Genomic DNA, 23,807 nt, shown 5'->3' on the forward strand with positions numbered 1-23,807 from the left:
TGAGGGGGTGGAGGTAGAAAGCGAAGAGCAAACTGGACATCGGATCACCTTGTCGAACCGAACGTTCTTTTCCGAAAGCAGCTGAGAGGTGGCCGTTGATTAGAAGACGTGATGATGAGAGGCTGGCTATACGAGCGAGTTAACGAAGTCTCGATTGACGCCGAGTAAGGCCATGGTTCGGTGGAGGAAGGAGAGACGGACCCGATCGAACGCGTGATCGAAATCGAAGCTTATCAACTTTGCTCTCTGTTTTTGTTGGATTAAACACGCTAAGCGATCTTTGATTGATAATATGGCTTCAAAAATGCTGTGGGGTGGATTCGCACATTTTTGAGCGCTGCAAATGATGCTGTGCGTTTTGTTTAACTTTTCGAGGCGGGTTTTTAGGACGCGAGAGAAGATTTTATAGTCACTGTTTAACAGTGAGATCGGTCTGTAGGCACGAGCAGTATCGTTGCTATTCTTCTTCTTGACGAGGACAATTACGCCATCGACGAACTCTGTTGGAAAATGTTGAGAAAGCGCTTCGTTGAGGATTAGGTTGAGCTCTCGGTGTATGATGTCAAACGTGCGGCTGTAGAACTCGTTTGGGATTCCGTCGTTTCCGGGAGACTTTCGGCGGGATGCATTTCGGATTGCTGAGAGAATTTCGGTTGTGGATATTTCTTCCGTACATAGAGCATTAGCTTCGTCGTTGTCTGGAATTACTCGATCCATTCCGAATGTGTTGTCTTCTGGAGGCTGTTGTTCTTCTTCTGTATAGAGTTGTTTAAAGTATTCGTAGAGATGTTGTTCTATCGCTTCGGATGTGTCGTAGGTTTCATCGCGCTCTCCTCGTATGAGTGCGATGGTAGTCTTCTTCTTCCTCCTTTCTCCGAGTTGAAATGACGAAAGTGCTTCGCCAGCGACGAACGTTTCGTTAATTCGAAGGAAGGCGTTGGTGTGCTCTCGCTGCAGAGATAGCATTTTCCTCTTTATGCGGTTTATAGTTGAAAGTACAGTGGGATCGTTGTAGTAGTTGTCATACGCTTGTCTGAGCTCAGCGTACAGACGCTGGTGTTCGCATTTGAAGCTGTTGTTTACTATTTTCGACTTTTATTGAAAAAAGGATTTTATTTTGGGCTTTGCGAAATGTATCCACCACGTCATCCACGATGGGTAACTGTTCAGTCACTCCAAAAATTGTCTTGTCGTAATAAAGTCAATTTGTATTGGGTTCCTGGTCACTGCGGAATTGATGGAAACGAAAGAGCCGACAAATTGGCAAGGCTCGGGTCATCTCAGGATTTTGTGGGACCAGAACCTTTTTGTGCTACATCCGCCTCTTCTCTTATAGCAGAATTGAAGACTTGGGAATCTTCGAAAGTTGTAACCAACTGGAGTAGCACGTTTATTGCTAGGCAATCGAAGCGATTTATCACTCCGAACGTTTCAGTGACTCGCAAAATCATAAAACTTTCTAAAAAGATCTTTCCATTTATACCGGTCTTATAACAGGCCACTGTCCGAGCCATTATCACTTGAAGCTGTTAGGAAAACTTCAAGATGATGCTTGTGGAAGCAACACTTCGAGACTTTGTTGAATGGAGGAAGTGACGGTGTCACCTACACTAGATGACGTTAAAAAAACTGTTAAAGAGCTGAAAAACAATAAGGCTGCGGGGAAGGACCAGCACTCGGCTGAACTTCTCAAACACGGCAGTGAGCAGCTTTATGAAGTTCTGCACCATATTATGTCGAAAATATGGGAAGACGAGGAAATACCTGCTAGCTAGTTGGACGGCCTCATTTGCCCTCTATTTAAGAAAGGGCACAGACTGGAGTGCGCCAATTATCGAGGAATAACCCTCCTTAATTCGGCGTACAAAATTATGTCCCGTATTCTGTTCAACAGATTGAGACCGCTTGAAGAGTCCTTCGTCGGTGAATACCAAGCAGATTTTCGTGAGGGCCGATCAACGACGGATCAAATGTTTACCCTGAGACAAATCCTTGATAAATACCAGGAGTACAACTTGCAATAACACATCGGATTTTGTTGACAATGTTACTGCTGAGAATGCTCTCTCTGGTTCACTCGACGTTGGACGAATGGTTCCAAGAGAGTCGAAAATTAGTCTCAAGTACTTGCTTTAAATCCCTTTAGATTAATAGTAGGGGAATTCTTTACGAATTGCTTGCAATGATCCTGGCGTCAACGTAATTGCCACCAGCAAAGCAAGTATTTTGCTCTGCTGCAGTCTCTTTACGAGATGTTTTTGAACCGATAAACCAGATAAATCGTCCATAGAGGTATCTTCTATACATCGGTTTTCAGGTGTGGTCGATGCCTATACATTCTGCTCTGATATACGAATGATTAGACGCTTCATGATCTCGTCCACTTGCTTAATGAAAGATGGATGTCTTGAAAAAAATGCCAAAATCATGTCAGATCAATTATTTTTCACCCGGATAATTCAGAAAAGCAACCAATCAGCGTGTTCTGATCGTCTTTTGGATTTGTTCTTTGAGAACATCGCAACGGCGGTAATTTCTGTGGCTTTACTTGATAATTGCCACGTCGGCAGAGTAGTTCCACAGCAGCTTGAATAGGTTGGATGGCTTGAATTATTTCACCTACCGAAAACAAAAATCATAACCATAGAAGAAAAGTTTGGATTGCAGCTTCAAATCAATAAACGTTTTTGAACGGTCCCCTGAAACACATATAACCAATCGAGCATGGATAACATGCTACACCCAGTCCTTTTTAACACGGGTGGGTTTTAGTCCATTAAGACCTGAGCTAACCCCATGAAAAAATTCACAAAAAATCAAAGAAAAATCAGGTGGTATTTAAAAAGCTGTGAAAATTCAGGTTCACCGGGAATTTAAAGAATACCAACCGTGTGAAAATATTGGGTGTATTCCAGCGTGGCTTGTTGTTTCCGAATTTAGAACGGACATATTTTTGCAGCAAATCATTTTTCACATGTGATCTCCGGAAGAGAACTACTACGGCACTTACCGTTTTCACAATTTCATTGAAGAAAAAAGTCATTGGCAATTTGACATATGGCTAAAAGAATGGAGCAACACGTATGATTAATGACGATGATGCTCAAATTTTGCGGTAGTCTGAACGTTGTCAATTCATTAAAAACTATTCGAGATTTTTTATGCCAACAGCAAAATTTGAAATACCGAAAATACCGGTATTTTCGGTACTCAAAATTGGCCGGTAATACCGGTATTACCGATTTCAAGCATCAAGCCGGCATCAAGCAACGGGAATTAAGATTTTTTTTGGGTGTAGGCGATTGCCTGGAATGCTTCAATGATATATGTGATCCCTTTCCGCCGTTTCGTTTGACCGTCCTTCCGAAATGTCTACCATCATTCTAAATCTATCAGAACATATTCTCGACCTACTCTATCTATATGAAAAAAATGCATCAAATTACCCTTTCCCTTTCACATTTCAAATTATGCCAAATGTCCGTTATGCTAAATGACCCACTTTTATGTTGCAGTTCAAAATTATGCCAAATGTCCGTTATGCCAATTGACCGTTATGCCAAATGGCCTTTATGCCAAATGACCTTATGCTAAATGGCGTAATGCCAAATGACTTTATGTCAAATGACCCAGACCCATATTATTTAAATCATCACTAAACTCACAATGATAACGAAGAAGGAACATATTATGATTCATAACTAGGGGAAGCCGCCAAATGTTGAACGGCGGGCCCCGAAGCCTTTTGCTGCGACCCGCGAAGGATTTTAGAATATACACTACATGTGGCCCGTTAATAAGCATTAGATGACACGAAAAGATTTTCATCACTTCATAGATGTTACCTATGCCAATAGCAAACCACTTCAATGGTATTGCCCACTTCAATGGTATGAAAATAACAATTCCGTTCACTTGTCATAAGACGAGTTTGTACAATCATTTAATTCCACCACTTAATTGTACCTTGACAGATACGTATTTAGACCTCAACAGTAAGGTCGTCTTCAGTGTCTCGTACTTGACTCGACACTGAGACACGAGACACTGAAGACGACCTTACTGTTGAGGTCGAAATACGTATCTGTAAATGTACAATTAAGTGGTGGAATTAAATGTGATCCTACAAACTCGTTTTATGACGAAGACATTCACGAAGACAAGACGAAGTGAAGACATTCCACTAAAAAGCTCGAAATAATTTTCTTAACAATTCCGTTCATTTTTTCGCAGAACCAAACGAACTAAAAGTTGAACTTGGGGTGAAAATCATGTTGTAATACACTGCAGTGTACTGCTCTGAAATGAGAAGACTTTACACTACCTAAAATATTTATTAAAGTCAAGATTTTTTCCATGGTCCGATAAGTTGACAAATGAAAGGTTTCAGTAAAATTTAATTGATCGGAAACATTGGCAGTGCGGAATTTAGATTTATTCGATTTCTATTAAAAACTGCTGGCAAGTTTACCTGGTTTCGAAAACACGTTTGTCGTTTGACACAGAATTGTGAGATTTCCATATTTTGACTGCCCAAATATGAAATAAAATTATCAGTCCAATTCAGCAAATCAAAATTTCTTCATTCCTTGGATTAACGCGCAATTTTTTTTCCATATTTCATTTTCATTTAATTAGTTTACATCTAAACAGATACCATTGAATCAACAATTTGACGCCACAATACACGGTTCGAGGCCGCATCTCTCCATCCTCGGATACGCCCCACGCTCGCCAAGTCGTTTTGCACCTGGTCTGCCCATCTCGCTCGCTGCGCTCCACGCCGTCTCGTACCTGCCGGATCGGAAGCGAACACCATCTTTGCAGGGTTGCTGTCCAACATTCTTGCAACATGTCCTGCCCATCGTACCCTTCCGGCTTTAGCTACCTTCTGGATACTGGGTTCGCCGTAGAGTTGGGCGAGCTCATGGTTCATTCTTCGCCGCCACACACCGTTTTCTTGCACACCGCCAAAGATGGTCCTAAGCACCCGTCTCTCGAATACTCCGATTGCTTGCAAGTCCTCCTCGAGTATTGTCCATGTTTCATGTCCGTAGAGGACTACCGGTCTTATAAGCGTCTTGTACATGACACATTTGGTGCGGTGGCGAATCTTTTTCGACCGCAGTTTCTTCTGGAGCCCGTAGTAGGCCCGACTTCCACAGATGATGCGCCTTCGTATTTCACGACTAACGTTATTGTCAGCCGTTAGCAAGGATCCGAGGTAGACGAATTCCTCGACCACCTCGAAGGTATCCCCGGCTATCGTAACACTGCTTCCCAGGCGGGCCTTGTCGCGCTCGGTTCCGCCCACAAGCATGTACTTTGTCTTTGAGGCATTCACCACCAGTACAACTTTTATTGCTCCACGTTTCAGGCGGGTGTACAGTTCTGCCACCTTTGCAAATGTTCGGCTGACAATGTCCATGTCATCCGCGAAGCAAATAAATTGACTGGATCTGTTGAAAATCGTACCCCGGCTGTTACACCCGGCTCTCCGCATGACACCTTCTGGCGCAATGTTGAACAACAGGCACGAAAGTCCATCACCTTGTCTTAGTCCCCGGCGTGATTCGAACGAACTGGAGTGTTCACCCGAAAACTTCATACAGTTTTGTACACCATCCACCGTTGCTTTGATCAGTCTGGTAAGCTTCCCAGGGAAGCTGTTCTCGTCCATAATTTTCCATAGCTCTACGCGGTCTATACTGTCGTATGGCGCCTTGAAATCAACGAACAGATGGTGCGTTGGGACCTGGTATTCACGGCATTTTTGAAGGATTTGCCGTACAGTAAAGATCTGGTCCGTTGTCGAGCGGCCGTCAACGAAGCCGGCTTGATAACTTCCCACGAACTCGTTCACTAATGGTGACAGACGACGGAAGATGATCTGGGATATCACTTTGTAGGCGGCATTAAGGATGGTGATCGCTCGAAAGTTCCCACACTCCAGTTTGTCGCCTTTCTTGTAGATGTGGCATATAACCCCTTCCTTCCACTAATCCGGTAGCTGTTCGGTTTCCCAGATTCTGACTATCAGTTTGTGCAGGCAAGTGGCCAGCTTTCCCGGGCCCATCTTGATGAGCTCAGCTCCGATACCATCCTTACCAGCTGCTTTATTAGTCTTTTGCTGTTGAATGGCATCCTTAACTTCCCACAAGGTGGGGGCTGGTTGGCTTCCATCGTCCGCTGAACTGACGTAGTCATCTCCTCCGCTGCCTTGACTTTCACTGCCTGTACTCTCAGCGCCATTCAGATGTTCCTCGTAGTGCTGCTTCCACCTTTCGATCACCACACGTTCGTCCGTCAAGATGCTCCCATCCTTATCCCGGGACATTTCGGCTCGCGGCACGAAGCCTTTGCGGGATGCGTTGAGCTTCTGGTAGAACTTGCGTGTTTCTTGAGAACGGCACAGCTGTTCCATCTCCTCGCACTCCGCTTCTTCCAGGCGGCGTTTCTTCTCCTGAAAAAGGCGGGTCTGCTGTCTCCGCTTCCGTCTATAACGTTCCACGTTCTGCCGGGTACCTTGCTGCAGCGAGACCGCCCGCGCTGCGTCCTTCTTCTCCAGAATCTGTCTGCACTCTTCGTCGAACCAATCGTTCCGTCGACTTCGTCCCACATACCCGACGTTGTTCTCCGCTGCGTCGTTAATGGCTGCTTTGACTGTATTCCAGCAGTCCTCAAGAGGGGCCCCATCGAGCTCACCCTCTTCCGGCAACGCTGCCTCGAGATGCTGCGCGTTTGCAGTGGCGACATTCCATATTTTAAGTGCTTGACTACAGCTAGCTAGACCTTCTACAAGAAGCACTCCTGCTCAGAGTAGTTCAACAGCGAAACGAGCCAATAAAACCCAAATTCAACAACCTCATCTACAAGTCCGGTTACATGGTTCTAATCTGTAAGGATCAAGAGACTGCTGAGTGGTTAAAGAGAATATCCCCATCCATGAAACCCTGGGAAGGTGCAGAGCTGATGGCAATGGACGAAGTGGCGATTCCACGTCCAGAGATGATCCGAGCATTCTTCCCACAAAGCTCCAGCTAAAGGCTCTCATAGAAAGCCAAAATGACATCACAACAACTAATTGGCGTATTGTGAAACGATCCATTCTGAAAGATATTCATGTTGAATGGATCTTCACAGTAGAGGGTGCGTCGATGGAAAAGTTGAAAAAGTCCAAATACACCCTCAACTATCGATTTGGTGAAATCCAACTAAGGAAGATTACAGATCAACCGACTGCCGCTACCGCCAATCCGACTGGAAGGCCGACCCAAGAGCAATCTGAGGAGGCCTCCTGTTCGGGCGAGGTTCGGCTAACTGGAAGGCCGACCCAAGAGAAATCTGAGGAAGCCTCCGGTTCGGGCGAGGTTAGTAAATCTCACCCCAAAAGCACCATAAAGGCTAGTCTGTCCGCCTCTAAAGGAAAAGCTCGAAGCTTACATGCGACCCCCTGCTCTAGTGGTACCAAACCAAAGGTATCTAAACAGGGCAAAGGGGTGCAAAAAGCGACAGTTTGACCACAGAGGCGAAACTGGCGGGCCAGGTTGCTACAGGGAAGAGAGAAAACCCAGACTGTAATACCAAACGACATCCTGATGATCCGCAACATCCAAAGCCGGACAGTCGTCGTCCGGGAAAAAGCGGGAACCCCGGAAATGGCGACTAAAGTTCTGCAAGTGAACCTCCACCATGCTGAGAGCGCCACGGGTGTGCTCTGTCGGAGGTTCACCAAAGAGAATTTAACCGTGGCCCTCATGCAAGAGCCATGGGTCAATAAATCCAGAATACAAGGTATTCCACAACACTCATGTAAGTTGGTATATGATGACAGCCAGCTTTCTCCTAGAGCGGCTATTTTATTACATAACAACTGTAAATACTTTCCAATTTCAGAATTCATAAAAAGGGACATCGTAGCGGTCAGGATGGAGGTACCTTCCGCCAGAGGGAGTAGAGAGATCTTGGTGGTCTCGGCATACTTCCCAGGTGATGTGGACGAAATCCCTCCTCCAGAAATAGCTGCGCTCGTAGCCTACAGCCACCGACACAACATCCCCTTCGTCATAGGTTGCGACGCAAATGCACATCACACCGTATGGGGAAGTACCAATATAAACACCAGAGGTGAGTACCTGTTACCAGTGTTGTAAAATGTCATTTGCATTCGCTTGTATATTTTTTCCAGAACTTGCTCAGAAGTTAGCTATAGGCTCCTGAGGTATGTCGAACTTATAGCCCTTTAATGTGCCTACAACATTGTCTAATAAGACATTGCTGTAAATATGTAATCTGGGGCGTGGGAGGCAAAATGTCATTCAAATGACATTATGTCAAATGACACGTGACATTTTGGAAAGTTTTCACTCTCCAGCCTCAGATGTTATATTTAGAGCAATGTACCCTTGGACAAAAATATAGCCCTACTCAAGCGTTATGAGTACATCCAAAAATATGAAGTAAATTTGGCTTCTGAAAAAAGTTATGAACAAATTAGTCAAATGACATGCAGATGACATTTTACAAGCCTGCCTGTTACAGTTTCTCTCTTCCAAGAACATTGACATTTGTAATGTTGGTGACAAGCCCACGTTTGAAAACTCCATTCGTCAGGAAGTTTTGGACTTGACTCTATGTAGTCGGTCTATCTCTGATAAAATAAAAAACTGGCATGTTTCTGAAGAAATATCAATGTCAGACCATAAACACATCATCTTCGAATGGGAAGGGGGTCTAACGATGGAAAAAACGTTTAAAGATCCTAAGAAAACTGATTGGGAATCCTACTCAGCTATCCTACGATCCGAAGAGTACATCATAGAAATTCACATCAAGTCCATAACACAATTGGAAGATGCGTCCAAATCCATTAAAAACAAAATCCTTAACGCCTACCAAGAGAGCTGTCCAACTAAATCAACTAGTTCGAGTAGAGACGTTCCATGGTGGAATAAAACTCTTGAGAAGCTTAGGAAAACTGCGCGTAGGGAGTTCAATCGTGCTAAGCGAACCGGCGATTGGAGCCTATACAGAAAGGCCCTGACGAACTACAACAAAGAAATAAGGTCAGCCAAACGGAAATCGTGGATTCTAATGTGTGAAAGCATAGAGAATACACCCGTAGTGGCCAGACTCCAAAAAACTCTTTCAAAAGACCACTCCAATGGTGTGGGTAGCCTCCGAAAGACGGATGGTTTGCTCACTGTAGAGCCTAGCGATACACTGAGCGAATTGTTAAAGATCCACTTCCCTGATTCAATCCCTGAGTCGAGCATCGGCGACCAAGGCACTGGAATTGCTGTCTCAGATCCACAAGAGATCCAATCATGGGTTTCTGGATCTAAGAAAGACGCAATAAAGGTTGCAAAGGAAGCTTTCACTCGGGCCAGGGTTGAGAGGGCTGTGAGATCTTTCGAGCCATTTAAGTCTCCTGGCATGGATGGAATATTTCCAGCGTTGATCCAAAAAGAGGAGAAAACACTGGTTCCACCCTTGGTTGAGATTTTTAAGGCGAGTCTGATTTTGGGGCACATACCTAACGATTGGCGTCAAATCCGGGCTGTCTTCATTCCGAAGGCAGGCAAGAGAGATAAAACCAACCCCAAAGCATTCAGGCCGATAAGTTTATCCTCTGTAATGCTCAAAATTATGGAAAAGGTACTATGCGAGTACATAAATCACAAATTTATGAAAGCAATGCCTTTGTCAAAAAACCAATTCGCTTATCAAAGTGGAAAATCTACGTTCTCGGCACTACATACGGTAGTTCAAAAATCGAAAAACACTTAATGCAAAAAGAAATTGCTCTTGTAGCATTTCTTGATATTGAGGGCGCATTCGATAACGCTTCTTATTCGTCTATAGGGTCAGCAATGTTGAGGAGAAAATTCGACCCATGCATTGTTACCTGGGTACATGCTATGCTAGCTAATCGGAAAATCTCCTCTGAGCTTAGCGGTTCATACATCACTGTTAAAGCAACAAGGGGGTGTCCGCAAGGCGGAGTGCTTTCTCCTTTGTTGTGGTCACTGGTGGTGGATGAGCTTCTAGACAGCTTAGAGAGAAGAGGCTTCGAAGTGGTTGGATATGCTGATGACGTTGTCATTATTGTACGAGGGAAATTCGAAAGTGTTATCGTGGAAAGAATGCAATCTGCCCTAAATCACACTTTTTCCTGGTGTCAAAAGTATCAACTAGGCATAAATCCTACAAAAACTTCCATATCCCTTTCACCAAACGGAGAAAGGTACAACTGAAACCCCTTTTCTTGAATCAAACACAATTAGTTTATTCAAGTGAAGTAAAATATCTAGGTGTCATACTCGACGCAAAGCTTAATTGGAACTCTCATCTCCAATCAGTTGTGCAGAAAGGTCTCAATACACTTTGGGTTTGTTCAAAAACCCTTGGTAAAAGATGGGGCCTAAAACCAAGTATGATCATGTGGATATATAAAACCATTGTCCGTCCCAGGACAACTTACGCTTCCCTTGTCTGGTGGCCTAAAACTAATGAGGCTGCTGCAAGGGCTAAGCTCAACAAAATCCAACGCACCGCTTGCATAGCCATCACTGGTGCAGTTCGTAGTACACCCACTTTGGCCCTAGACGCAATGCTTCACCTGCCCCGGTTAGATCAATTCATAAAGCTGGAAGCGGAAAAAAGTGCTCTAAGGTTAAAGAGAACAAAAACACTGCTGTCGGGAGACCTTACGGGTCACCTCAGCATATTAAATGAATTTGCCATAAATCCCGCAATAGGAATTTGTAGTGACTGGATGGAAACGGTAGTCAATTATGACTTACCTTACGATGTGTTCATTCCTTCCCGTCAGGAGTGGGAAGGAGGTGGACCCAGTGTTCCAACAGGCTCTATAAATTTCTTCACAGATGGTTCGAAAATGAATAATCTGACAGGATCCGGAATCTATGGCCCTACAACAAAAATTTCTGTCCACTTAGGACAGTGGCCCACAGTATTTCAGGCGGAAATATATGCAATATTAGAATGCGTGTTATTATGCCTGAGGAGAAAGTATAGATTTGCAAAAATATGTATTTTCTCTGACAGCCAAGCGGCACTTAAGTCGCTTAATAACTACACTTGTAACTCAAAGCTAGTGTGGGAATGCATTCTGGCTTTGAAAAACTTATCCATACGCAATCGAGTCTACCTATATTGGATCCCAGGACATACGGGTCTAGAGGGAAACGAGATTGCTGATGAGCTAGCCAGGAATGGATCTAATGAAAGGTTCATTGGCCCTGAGCCCTTCTGCGGGATCTCAGACTGCTCTGTAAAAATGGAACTGAACAAATATATGGTCAGTCAAATCACATCAAACTGGAATGCACTTCCCCATACGAGCCAATCCAAAAGGCTCGTAACGATTAACCCCAAGAAAACCCAACAACTATTAGGTCTCAACAAAAGGGATCTCAACATCTACACCGGTCTAATAACTGGACACTGCCCCTGCAGATACCATCTACAAAAGATCGGAGCAATCCAAACCTCAAATTGCCGCTTCTGTGACGAGGAGAGAGAAAGATCAGAACACATCCTCTGCTATTGCAGTGCACTCACTCAACGTAGGTTCAAAGTTCTCAGCAAGCCCTTTTTAGGGCCTGCTGACATATGGATTTTATCCCCCAAGGACGTGGTTGGCTTCATAAAGCTAGTAACTGAGTAACTTGACTTCATAAAGCTAGTAGCTAGTCACATACGGCGGTACCAAGATCGACATAGGCGCACGGATCAAGAAAGCAAGGGCTGCCTTTGCGAGTTTAAGAAATATCTGGAAAAACAGGCAGATAAGTGAACGCACCAAAATACGAATTTTCAACTCTAACGTGAAATCTGTGCTGTTATACGCTAGCGAAACATGGTGTGTATCAGTGGAGAACACTCAACGGCTGCAGGTGTTCATTAACAGATGCCTGCGGTATATAATTCGGGCCTGGTGGCCTCACAACTGGATCTCAAACAACGAGCTCCATCGTCGTTGTCACCAGAGGCCGATAACAACAGAAATTCGGGATCGGAAGTGGGGCTGGGTCGGCCACACTCTACGTAGGGGCGGAAACGAAATCTGTAAGCAAGCATTAGACTGGAACCCAGCGGGACATCGCAGCAGAGGCAGAACCAGAGGCTCATGGCGGAGAAGCTTCAATAAAGAAATAAAAGAAGTCGACCGAAATCTAACCTGGCAACAGGTTAAAGCGATAGCCGGGCATCGCTCAGGATGGAGATCTTTCAAGTCGGCCCTTTGCACCACCGGAGGTGTACAGGATCCATAAGTAAGTAAAGTAGTCACATACTGTAACTCAGGATCTCTATTCATCAATAATAGATGGTCTTGAGTTCAGTCGATACCAAGGTATCTCAGTGACAAACATGTTACTGAGATAACTTGCGTATTTCACAGTAAAAGGGTATATCACAATAGTCCTAAAATCTGGACGCAGTGATCTTCACCCGACAAACGAGGAGAAGTGCTTGAACCGATAGGAATTGGTACTGTTAGTTAACAATAATCCTTAAAAGAAAATTCAAAATCTTAGAATTGGACGACATATGATCATTTGTAAAAATAGCTTAATATATGTACTGCAAACTATGCTAAAACATATTATTGTCAAGTTCGCTTCCATAAATGTATCTTTTATTATCAACTAAAAGTCAGCTACGGCTTTAGAGCCCATAGATTAAAATTTTCTTGAAAGTATGAAAAATAAATGTTGCAAATGTAATGCGGCCCGTTTCAACGGTTCAAAATTGCAATGTGGCCCTTGATGCTGGGGACCACTGGCTTAAGACCTCAGCTTTTCGATAGTCTGGTTTGTTTCCGATTGAAAATTTATATCAAAAAGATGAAGAAGAAAAACTATCATTCTGTTAATTCTTCGCTATAAAATGGTCCCGCAAACCTAATGTTCCCAAATGTCCCCTTATCTGTAAATGAGGAAATAAAATATAGCCCTAGTACCACCTTACGGTGAATTATTTGCTTGCGCATGTTTGTGTTTCTGGGGCTGTCCTGAAATCACGTGGTCAATCAACTGGCACCAGAACCTACAGGAATAGGTTCGATCAACGGAGCAGCAGTTCCCGGGACATGATAAGGCCAGTGAACAAGCGGGTGGCAACGTCCTCTGCTGGTCAAAAATGTCGCCGGAGGAAGCAGAGGTTCCCGATGGCTTCGGTGGCGAGCGAACGTATAGAACCGCATTTTGCTCTGCCATTGAATCTTAGTCGGAGGTAGCAGACTTAGCTCCGTTTGCAAGTAGCGTGCTACATCCCTCATTGCTAATCGGAGCTTCAACGGTTCGGTAGCGACAGTGCCACAGTGGTCCAGGTATCAGACAAAGCGGTAATAAGCTTTTTAAGCCGGAAACAGTAGAGATAGAAAAAAACTTAGTTCTACAAAATTGTTCCCAACGGTAAGGAGTTTATTGAGGGTTTCATAAAAATTAGGGTGGCCCACATTTGAAAAAAATTAAAAACAAAACTTTTTTAATTGCAAAGATACGGGTATACAATGTTCCGCATAGTTGTAGTACAGCCAGATTCCAAGAATTTTGATCAAAACAATATTTCTCTAGCTCTTCATTCATTTATTTTAGTTAACATCTAAACAGATAACACTGAATCAACAATTTGACGCCACAATGCACGGTTCGAGGCCGCATCTCTCCATCCTCGGATACGCCCCACGCTCGCCAAGTCGTTCTGCACCTGGTCTGCCCATCTCGCTCGCTGCGCCCCACGCCGTCTCGTACCTGCCGGATCGGAAGCGAACACCATCTTTGCAGGGTTGCTGTCCGGCATTCTTGCAACATGTCCTGCCCATCGTACCCTTCCGGCTTTAGCTACCTTCTGGATACTGGGTTCGCCGTAGAGTTGGGCGAGCTCATGGTTCATTCTTCGCCGCCACACACCGTCTTCTTGCACACCGCCAAAGATGGTCCTAAGCACCCGTCTCTCGAATACTCCGAGTGCTTGCAAGTCCTCCTCGAGCATTGTCCATGTTTCATGTCCGTAGAGGACTACCGGTCTTATTAACGTCTTGTACATGACACATTTGGTGCGGTGGCGAATCTTTTTCGACCGCAGTTTCTTCTGGAGCCCGTAGTAGGCCCGACTTCCACAGATGATGCGCCTTCGTATTTCACGACTAACGTTGTTGTCAGCCGTTAGCAAGGATCCGAGGTAAACGAATTCCTCGACCACCTCGAAGGTATCCCCGTCTATCGTAACACTGCTTCCCAGGCGGGCCCTGTCGCGCTCGGTTCCGCCCACAAGCATGTACTTTGTCTTTGACGCATTCACCACCAGTCCAACTTTTGTTGCTTCACGTTTCAGGCGGGTGTACAGTTCTGCCACCTTTGCAAATGTTCGGCCGACAATGTCCATGTCATCCGCGAAGCAAATAAATTGACTGGATCTGTTGAAAATCGTACCCCGGCTGTTACACCCGGCTCTCCGCATGACACCTTCTAGCGCAATGTTGAACAACAGGCACGAAAGTCCATCACCTTGTCTTAGTCCCCGGCGCGATTCGAACGAACTGGAGTGTTCGCCCGAAATCTTCACACAGTTTTGCACACCATCCACCGTTGCTTTGATCAGTCTGGTAAGCTTCGCAGGGAAGCTGTTCTCGTCCATAATTTTCCATAGCTCTACGCGGTCTATACTGTCGTATGCCGCCTTGAAATCAACGAACAGATGGTGCGTTGGGACCTGGTATTCACGGCATTTTTGAAGGATTTGCCGTACAGTAAAGATCTGGTCCGTTGTCGAGCGGCCGTCAACGAAGCCGGCTTGATAACTTCCCACGAACTCGTTCACTAATGGTGATTGATTGAATTGACTGATTTAGAGCAATTTTCCCAAGTTTACTTAGGGTGACCCTTGAAAAAACAGGTTTTTTGCTATAACTTCTTTTGTTTCTGCTTTACAGGGCACAACTTTCCATGGTTTTAGTGTTCAAAAGTTATTGAGGTTTTTCTTAAAAAAAAAACGTTTTCTTCTAACGGCTGTATCTATAAATGGCGCAAACATTTTTTCAATCTGTTTTCTCGACCTTTTTCTACTACTTTCAGGCTCCATTTGAGGGTCGTTAAATCAAGGGGATAATTGAAAATAACCCCATATTATTGCATTGAAAAATTACCGTTTTTTTTCATTTTCAAGCACTAATTTGCTATTTTTATGTATTTTGCTTCCATGGCATACTTCGTGATATGGCAAACGCAACACCATTTTGTTATAGAGCCTGAGCAGAAGCTAATATATTGAAAATAGCAGTTCGTATGAACTTGATATGAATAAGAGGTAACATTACAAAAAATATTAACAAAAATTAATATCCAAAATACTATAGGCATAACATTATCAGATATTTTAATAGAAAACGAAAAATGATTTTATTTTGCCTTTGATATTGTAATAATAACATATGTTATGCCTTGCCTTGATATTAGTTTTTGTCATTTCACATCTTATACATGTGAGTAATTCTTGCTGAGACCGGGCCACTATTTGCACGAGGTCTTTGAAAATGCCTAAATTTATGTTCATTCGAAAGCTTTCAGCGAGTTTATTAGGGATCCGATTTTTCAGAAAGATGGACCCCTTGTTAGTTATAGACGAAATCACTTTAATGGACTCCTCGATGTTTGACAATTCTTGACTCCCAAAACTGTCATGACTCCAACATTTCTTAACCAATCTTAGAGATCAGCAAATCGTTGGAAAGAGAAAGAGTGTATCCTCAATTTGCAATAATAAAAATGGGGCAGCCATTTTGGATTTGGCTGCCATCTTGAATATATTTTTTAAAACTATTTTTCCGCTAGGTTTGCAACCATTGATTTTGAATATCACTACATCGATTGTGTTGTAGATATGCTCTTCATTTTCAAAATATATTTGGCATACAATAGTGTATGGAATTAATGAACTGATATCGTAGTTTCATAATAACCATAAAAATAATGTTTTTTCATCAGATGGGCCTGAAAAAAAATATTTTGTAAATCGTACATAACTTTTGATAGAAAAAACACAAAGCTCAACATAAGCTAAGCATTCCACCAATGTATTAGTATACAAAATCGGTGGTTGCACACCTACAGTAAAATAGTTTTCAAAAATAAATCCAAAATGGCGGCCAAATTCAACATGGCAGCCTTTATTTTTATTATTTTAAAATGAGGACACACTCTTCCTCTTTCCAACGATTTGCTGATCTCTAAAACCGGTTGGGAAATGTTGGAGTTATGAAAGTTTTGGTAATTCAAGAATTTACCAAAATCGAGGTGTCCATAAAAGTGATTTCGTGTATAACTAACGAGGGGTCTATCTTTTTGAAGAATTGAACTCAGATCCTCAATACACTCAGTTCGATTCTCGGTCCGGTCTAGGATGTCTTCGGGTTGGAAACATTCTCGACTCACTGGGCATAATGTATCTATTGTACAATGGCCACAAAAAGAATACTAAGTTGGTAAGCAGGCCAAGTTCCAGTTATAATGTAGTACCATTGAAGAAGAAGAAGAAGAAGATGGAGAGAATAACACGAATAAAGCCAAAATGGCCATTTAAAAGCGAGTGTTCAGAATAAGAGTCATGTTCGAAATTTGAGTCAAAACGGATTTTTTTTTATATTAATTCTTATTATTTTTTGTCATGATACCTACATGAAAGAAGCAAAACACATAACGAACTGCTTTTATCAAGATATTAGCTTCTGCTCAGGCTCTATAACAAAATGGTGTGGCGTTTGCCATATCACGAAGTATGCCATGGAAGCAAAATACATAAAAATAGCAAATTAGTGCTTGAAAATGTAAAAAAACGGTAATTTTTCAATGCAATAATATGGGGTTATTTTCAATTATCCCCTCAATTTAACGACCCTTAAATGGAGCCTGAAAGTAGTAGAAAAAGGTCGAGAAAACAGATTGAAAAAATGTTTGCGCCATTCATAGATACTGCCGTTAGAAGAAAACGTTTTTTTCGAAGAAAAACCTCAATAACTTTGGATCCGCATGAGATATGTCAACGCTAAGTCCATGAAAAGTTGCGCCCTGCAAAGCACAAAAAGTGATCTGGACATCAAATTGCTGAGAAATTTGAAACAAAAAAGTTAGAGCAAAAAACCTGTTTTTTCAAGGGTCACCCTAAGTAAGCTTGGGAAAATTGCTCTAAATCAGTCAATTTAAGAGCTAGAGAAATAATTTTTTGATCAAAATTCTTGGAATATGGCTGAACTATAACTTTGCGGAACATTGTACACCCGTCTTCTTATTCTTCTTCTTCTTATTGGCATTACATCCCCACACTGGGACAGAGCCGCCTCGCAGCTTAGTGTTCATTGAGCACTTCCACAGTTATTAACTGCGAGGTTTCTAAGCCAGGTTACCATTTTTGCATTCGTATATCATGAGGCTAGCACGATGATACTTTTATGCCCAGGGAAGTCGAGACAATTTCCAATCCGAAAATTGCCTAGACCGGCACCGGGAATTGAACCCAGCCACCCTCAGCATGGTCTTGCTTTGTAGCCGCGCGTCTTACCGCACGGCTAAGGAGGGCCCCTTGTACACCCGTATCTCCGCAAATAAAAAAGTTTTGTTTTTAATTTTTTTCAAATGTGGCCCCAGTGCTGCAAAGTGTCACCGTACAAGTCACGCAAAGCGTGACAATAACAAAATCCAGGTCATGTGTCAAGCACTCAATTGTGATGCTCAATGTGGATCTCACATGCTTGGTGTAACGATCACCATGAAAGTGACATTTTAGCAACTAGCGCTTGGTCACTCACCATGTCTTCACTTCTTCTGCCTGTGATCACCAGCATGAATGATAGGAAAACTTTCCTGATGTTGTGGTTGTCATATCCATTTCATCTTGACTATCGTGATGATCACTTGACCTATGCGGTGTTTGGTTCGGAATCAACGCTCGACAGCAATGGAATAATCCACTTAGCGGAATTAATGGATTTTTGCTGTGATAAAAATGCATGAAGCCAAAATAGAATTTTTGGGAACATTTAAGTTTTTTTTTTTTTTTTTTTTTTTTTTTTTAACTAATTTTATTTGCTAATTATCTAATACATGCATTCATCTCTTAGACTAGGTGTTCCGTGTTTTCTTAACACTATCATCCTTATTTGCTATGTTTACGCTTTTAGTTATTATTAATACATTTCAATTGCCTCTGGCAGTTAGAATTTTTTCCTCTGGTTGAATTGAACCATGTAGGAATTACAATGTTTTCTACTTAAACTAAACTTAACCTATTTTATACTAAGGGTACAAGGAGTTAATCGTTGCAATAGAAGATTGCAACGATTTTTGTCTAAAATTGGAAATTATTTTGTTGGACATTTGTTGCAATGTCTCAATATTAGAAATTCTATGAAGTTCATTGGTACTATACCACGGAGGCAACTTCAGAATCATTTTCAAAATTTTATTTTGAATCCTCTGGAGTGCCTTCTTTCTGGTATTGCAGCAACTAGCCCATATTGGCACAGCATACAACATGGCAGGTCTAAAAATTTGTTTGTAAATCAAAAGTTTGTTCTTAAGACAAAGTTTTGATTTTCTGTTTATAAGTGGATATAGGCACTTAATATATTTGTTACATTTGGCTTGAAGGCCTTCAATGTGATTTTTAAAAGTTAATTTTGATCTAGCAGAAGTCCTAAATATTTAGCTTCGCTAGACCAATTAATTGGAACCCCATTCATAGTGACAATATGTCTGCTAGAAGGTTTCAAATAAGAAGCTCTCGGCTTATGTGGGAAAATTATAAGCTGAGTTTTGGAAGCATTCGGGAAATTTTCCATTTTGCAAGTAAGTGGAGAAAATATCCAAACTTTTTTGCAATCTACTACAAATGACACGAAGGCTTCGCCCTTTGGCTGAGAGACCTGTGTCATCTGCAAACAAAGATTTTTGACACCCTGGTGGTAAATCAGGTAAGTCAGAAGTAAAAATGTTATACAATATGGGCCCCAGTATGCTGCCTTGGGGGACACCAGCCCTTACAGGTAATCTATCAGATTTAGTATTCTGATAGTTTACCTGCAGCGAGCGATCTGATAAATAATTTTGGATCAGTTTAATGATGTACAGAGGAAAATTAAAATTCATCAATTTTACAATCAAACCTTCATGCCAAACACTGTAAAATGCTTTCTCTATATCAAGAAGAGCAACTCCAGTCGAATATCCTTCAGATTTGTTGAGCCGAATTAAGTTCGTAACTCTTAATAACTGATGAGTGGTTGAATGCCCATGGCGAAAACCAAATTGCTCATCAGCAAAATAGAATTGTCATTAATGTGAACCATCATTCTATTTAAAATAATCTTTTCAAATAGTTTGCTTATTGAAGAAAGCAAACTGATTGGGCGATAACTAGAAGCCTCAGCTGGATTTTTGTCCGGCTTCAAAATTGGAACAACTTTGGCGTTTTTCCATTTATCTGGGAAGTATGCCAATTGAAAACATTTGTTAAATAAATTAACTAAAAAGGATAAAGAGCTCCCAGGAAGTTTTTTGATAAGTATGTAGAAAATACCATCATCACCCGGGGCTTTCATATTTTTAAATTTTCTAGTAATAGATCTCACTTCATCCAAATTGGTTCCCAACGAAGGGTCAAAAACATTCTCTTGATTGAGAATGTCTTCGAAGCTCCGTGTAACCTGATCCTCAATTGGACTAGTGAGACCTAGACTAAAATTATGGGCACTCTCGAACTGCTGAGCAAGTTTTTGAGCCTTTTCGCCATTTGTTAATAAAATTTTATTTCCCTCTTTAAGCGCTGGAATTGGCTTTTGAGGTTTTTAAGAATTGTCGTTAATTTCCGAACTGGTTACGAACTGGGATCCAACTTCGAGACATTATTCTCAAAGTTGGTATTTCTCAGAATAGCGAAACGTTTTTTAATTTGCAAATCTCGCCAAATAACTTTCAACGCGGGATCGCGAGTTCTTTGGTATTGCCTTCTTCTCACATTTTTAAGACGGATCAGTAGCTGAAGATCGTCGTCAATAATAATGGAGTTGAATTTAACTTCACATTTCGGAATTGCAATGCCTCTGGCTTCGACAATTAAATTTGTCAAAGATACGAGAGCATTATCAATATCACTTTTGGTATCGAGAGGAATATCAACATCAAAATTCCTATCGATATACGTTTTAGAGAATCCCAATCAGCTCTATGATAATTAAAAGTAGAGCTGATTGGATTATAAATGGCTTCTTGTGAGATTTCAAATGTCACAGGAAGGTGATCAGAGTCAAAGTCAGCATGAGTTACCAATTGGCCACACAGCTGACTTGAATCCGTTAAAACTAAATCAATTGTAGAAGGATTTCGACTGGAAGAAAAACAAGTTGGTCCATTGGGATATTGAATAGTATAATATCCCGCAGAACAATCTTCAAATAAAATTTTTCCATTGGAATTGCTTTGAGCATTATTCCATGAACGGTGTTTGGCATTGAAGTCACCAATTACGAAGAATTTTGATTTGTTGCGAGTCAAAATTTGAAGATCAGCTTTCAACAAATTCTTTTGCTGCCCATTGCATTGAAAAGGCAAGTAGGCTGCAATGAAGGAAAATTGTCCATAATTTGTTTCAACAGAAACTCCCAAGGTTTCAAAACTTTGGTTTCAAACGAAGAAAATAATTTATGTTTGATACGTCTATTAATGACAATGGCGACCCCACCACAGGCGCTGTCAAGACGATCATTTCTGTAAATAAAATAGTTTGGATCTCTTTTAATGGAGAGTCCTGGTTTTAAATACGTTTCAGTTATAATGGCAATATGCACATTATGAACTGAAAGGAAGTTGAATAATTCATCTTCCTTACCCTTTAGAGAGCGGGCATTCCAATTTAGAACTTTCACACAATTATTTGGATCCATTGAAACGAAGTCCGATAACAATTTTTTGTGTGTACTTTATACCAACCTGAACAGCTTCAGGAATGGTATTTGCTTTGAACATTGCATCAATCATGTGATGCAATTGTTCAGTTAAGAAATCAAAATCGGAAGCAGTCATGCTACCTGAATCGGCAACATGACCGTTATTTTCCGTTGGGACATGGGTATAAACCTCATTTTGAGAAGAGAAATTTTGTCTACCAGCAGCGATGTTTGCATACGTAGGTACATTGGAAAAATTGGAATTTACTGAAGTGCTTGCTACCCGTTGACGAGCGGCAAAATTTGTTTGTGAATTGTGGTGGGTATGAATTGCTCGACCGGTAACCGGTTTCGAAATTTGAGCGTTTGAAAAATTTCTACCCGTCGAATCTGGGATCCGATTGGAATTTCCCGTCATCAATTTTGCACGGGAATTCAAATTTTTTTGCGTGAAGGGCATTCCCAGAAATTGGATTTATGATTGCCCCCACAGTTTGCGCACTTAAATTTATTGGAATCTTCTCTCACAGGACATGCGTCCTTGGCGTGAGAGGTTCCACCACAAATCATGCATTTAGCATCCATGTGACAATGTTTGGTTCCATGACCCCACATTTGGCACTTACGGCACTGGGTAGGGTTTTGGAAATTTCCCCCAGGCCTGCGGAAATGTTCCCATGTAACACGGACATGAGACATAATACAGGCCTTTTCCAAACTTTTCATATTATTTAGTTCATTTTTGTTAAAATGAACTAAATAAAATTCTTGAGAAATGCCCCTCTGGGAAGTACCAGAGTGGGATTTCTTTTTCATCTTAATTACTTGGACTGGTGAAAATCCAAGTAATTGAGAAATTTCAATTTTAATCTCATCCAGTGATTTGTCATCACTGGGGAGACCTTTCAAGACGACTTTAAACAATCGCTCAGTTTTGTCGTCGTATGTGAAGAATTTATGGCGCTTCTCAGTTAAATAGTGAAGAAGACGTTTGCGATCGTCAAAGGATCCCGGCAAAACGCGGCAGTCACCCTTCCTAGCAATCTGAAATGAAACCTTGATCCCCTGAAGGTTACTCAAAATCTCATTCCGGAAGCCCGAAAACTCGGCAACAAATACCACAATTGGCGGAATCCTTTGCTTCTTCGCATGAATCGAATAACCTTTTTAGAGGTAGATTCGATTTGCTCAATTTCATCAATCGAATTGATTGCTCAGTTCGATTGGAGAAGAATTATTTCCGATATTAGGGTTAGAAGGAATATCTGAATTCTCCAGCTTCCTTCTATTTTTTCCGCGCTTGGGCAGGACGGTCTTGAAACCTTGTTTCTTTGAAGGAAGTGGAGAATTCAGAGACTCCCCCTTCCTCTTGTTTTTGTTAATACTCATTGCTGAGCGTGGAGACGTGACCTTCTAAGAGGTTTTTTCCCAGAACGGTGTCCCTGCAGGATTACCACCGCTTGTCGGAATTTTACTTCCGCAAACGGGTCCAACGTAAAACGAAGGCACGGGTCCTTACAAAGATCGTAACGGGATCAGTGGGTACAAATAGCGCTAAGAAGCACCGTTGAAATTAAAATAGCTTCGGGTAGTATTAAAAACTTCCTTCCGCAAAGAGAGAAAGAACCGCACAGCACGAAAGCACGATGCGGTCTGGGAAACATTTAAGTGTTCTTATTGTTTATATTGACTTTTTGTGCAATATTTTAAGAGGTGCTGTTAAAAAAAAGTACATACATAGTTTTTCCAAATTTGATCCAGACTATCTTTTGAAAAAGGCCAAATTTTTTTTTATTGATTTTTTCAAATGGATACAATTAAAAAACGACGCATCCTACAAAAAAATGTTGTATGGGTGACTATCGCAAAATCAGTCAAAGTTTCTAATAAAGATATCGGAAACAATTCAAATTGAGCCATACACTGAAAAAAAATCAGTTTCAACAGTTTCAAAAATTAAAACTCGATTTGCGAAAAAACGCTTTTTTTGATTTGTATGAAATTGTGTCTCAAGATAGGTGATTATGTTCCCTACCAACCGTCCATTCATCGCAAGCTTGACACTTTTAAGGGAAAAAAGTTTTTCTAACAAAAAATTTTTCTTGGCGGAATTGTATATCTACAGTCACGCGAGCCCACATTGTTTATATAGAGAACTTTCACACACTATTAATCATGAAAGGGTCTTAAAACTAAATGCTGGATACTTCTGCGATATGAAAAAATGTTGCAGTATTCCAGAAAAAGACTCAAATTCCTAAAGCAATCTAGGCTAAAAAATAGTTTTACAATAACGATTGAAATTAAATTCCAAAACCAAAACCAAATCTCAACCCTTTCAGGACGGATGGGTCGTATATGCCTAGCGTTTTAGATTGGCTAGACCACAATTTTATTCAATAAAATTGGTCATCAGGATGTTTACTTTACAGAACAAATATCGGAAGTCAAGTTTGACTATACCCCCATGAAATCCCAGATATCCGAAACCTTGGGATGATTTCGCTTCTGACTGCATGCAAATGAATTTGTAGTTCGAATGCTAAACCACATTGTTTGATGATTCTGAACAGTCAGGCAAGTTAAGTCATCCTGAACGTGAAACCAGTGATTTATATTTAGGAATACGAGATGCTCAAGGTTCTCCCAAAAGCTCTCGAGTTCAACCCACTATATCTACCGGATTGCAATCGATATATACCCAATCTGGTGAAATAAACATATGGTCCTATTTTCCATTAACATGAGATCCAAGGTTCAAGGTCCCCAAAATAATCTTGAGCTTGAGTCAAAATCAAGATGCATAATGACAATGAGGTTTTCTCGCAAACTTTTTTTTTGT

This window comes from Armigeres subalbatus, chromosome 3 (genome assembly GCF_024139115.2).
Source record: "Armigeres subalbatus isolate Guangzhou_Male chromosome 3, GZ_Asu_2, whole genome shotgun sequence".
Lineage (NCBI taxonomy): Eukaryota > Metazoa > Arthropoda > Insecta > Diptera > Culicidae > Armigeres > Armigeres subalbatus.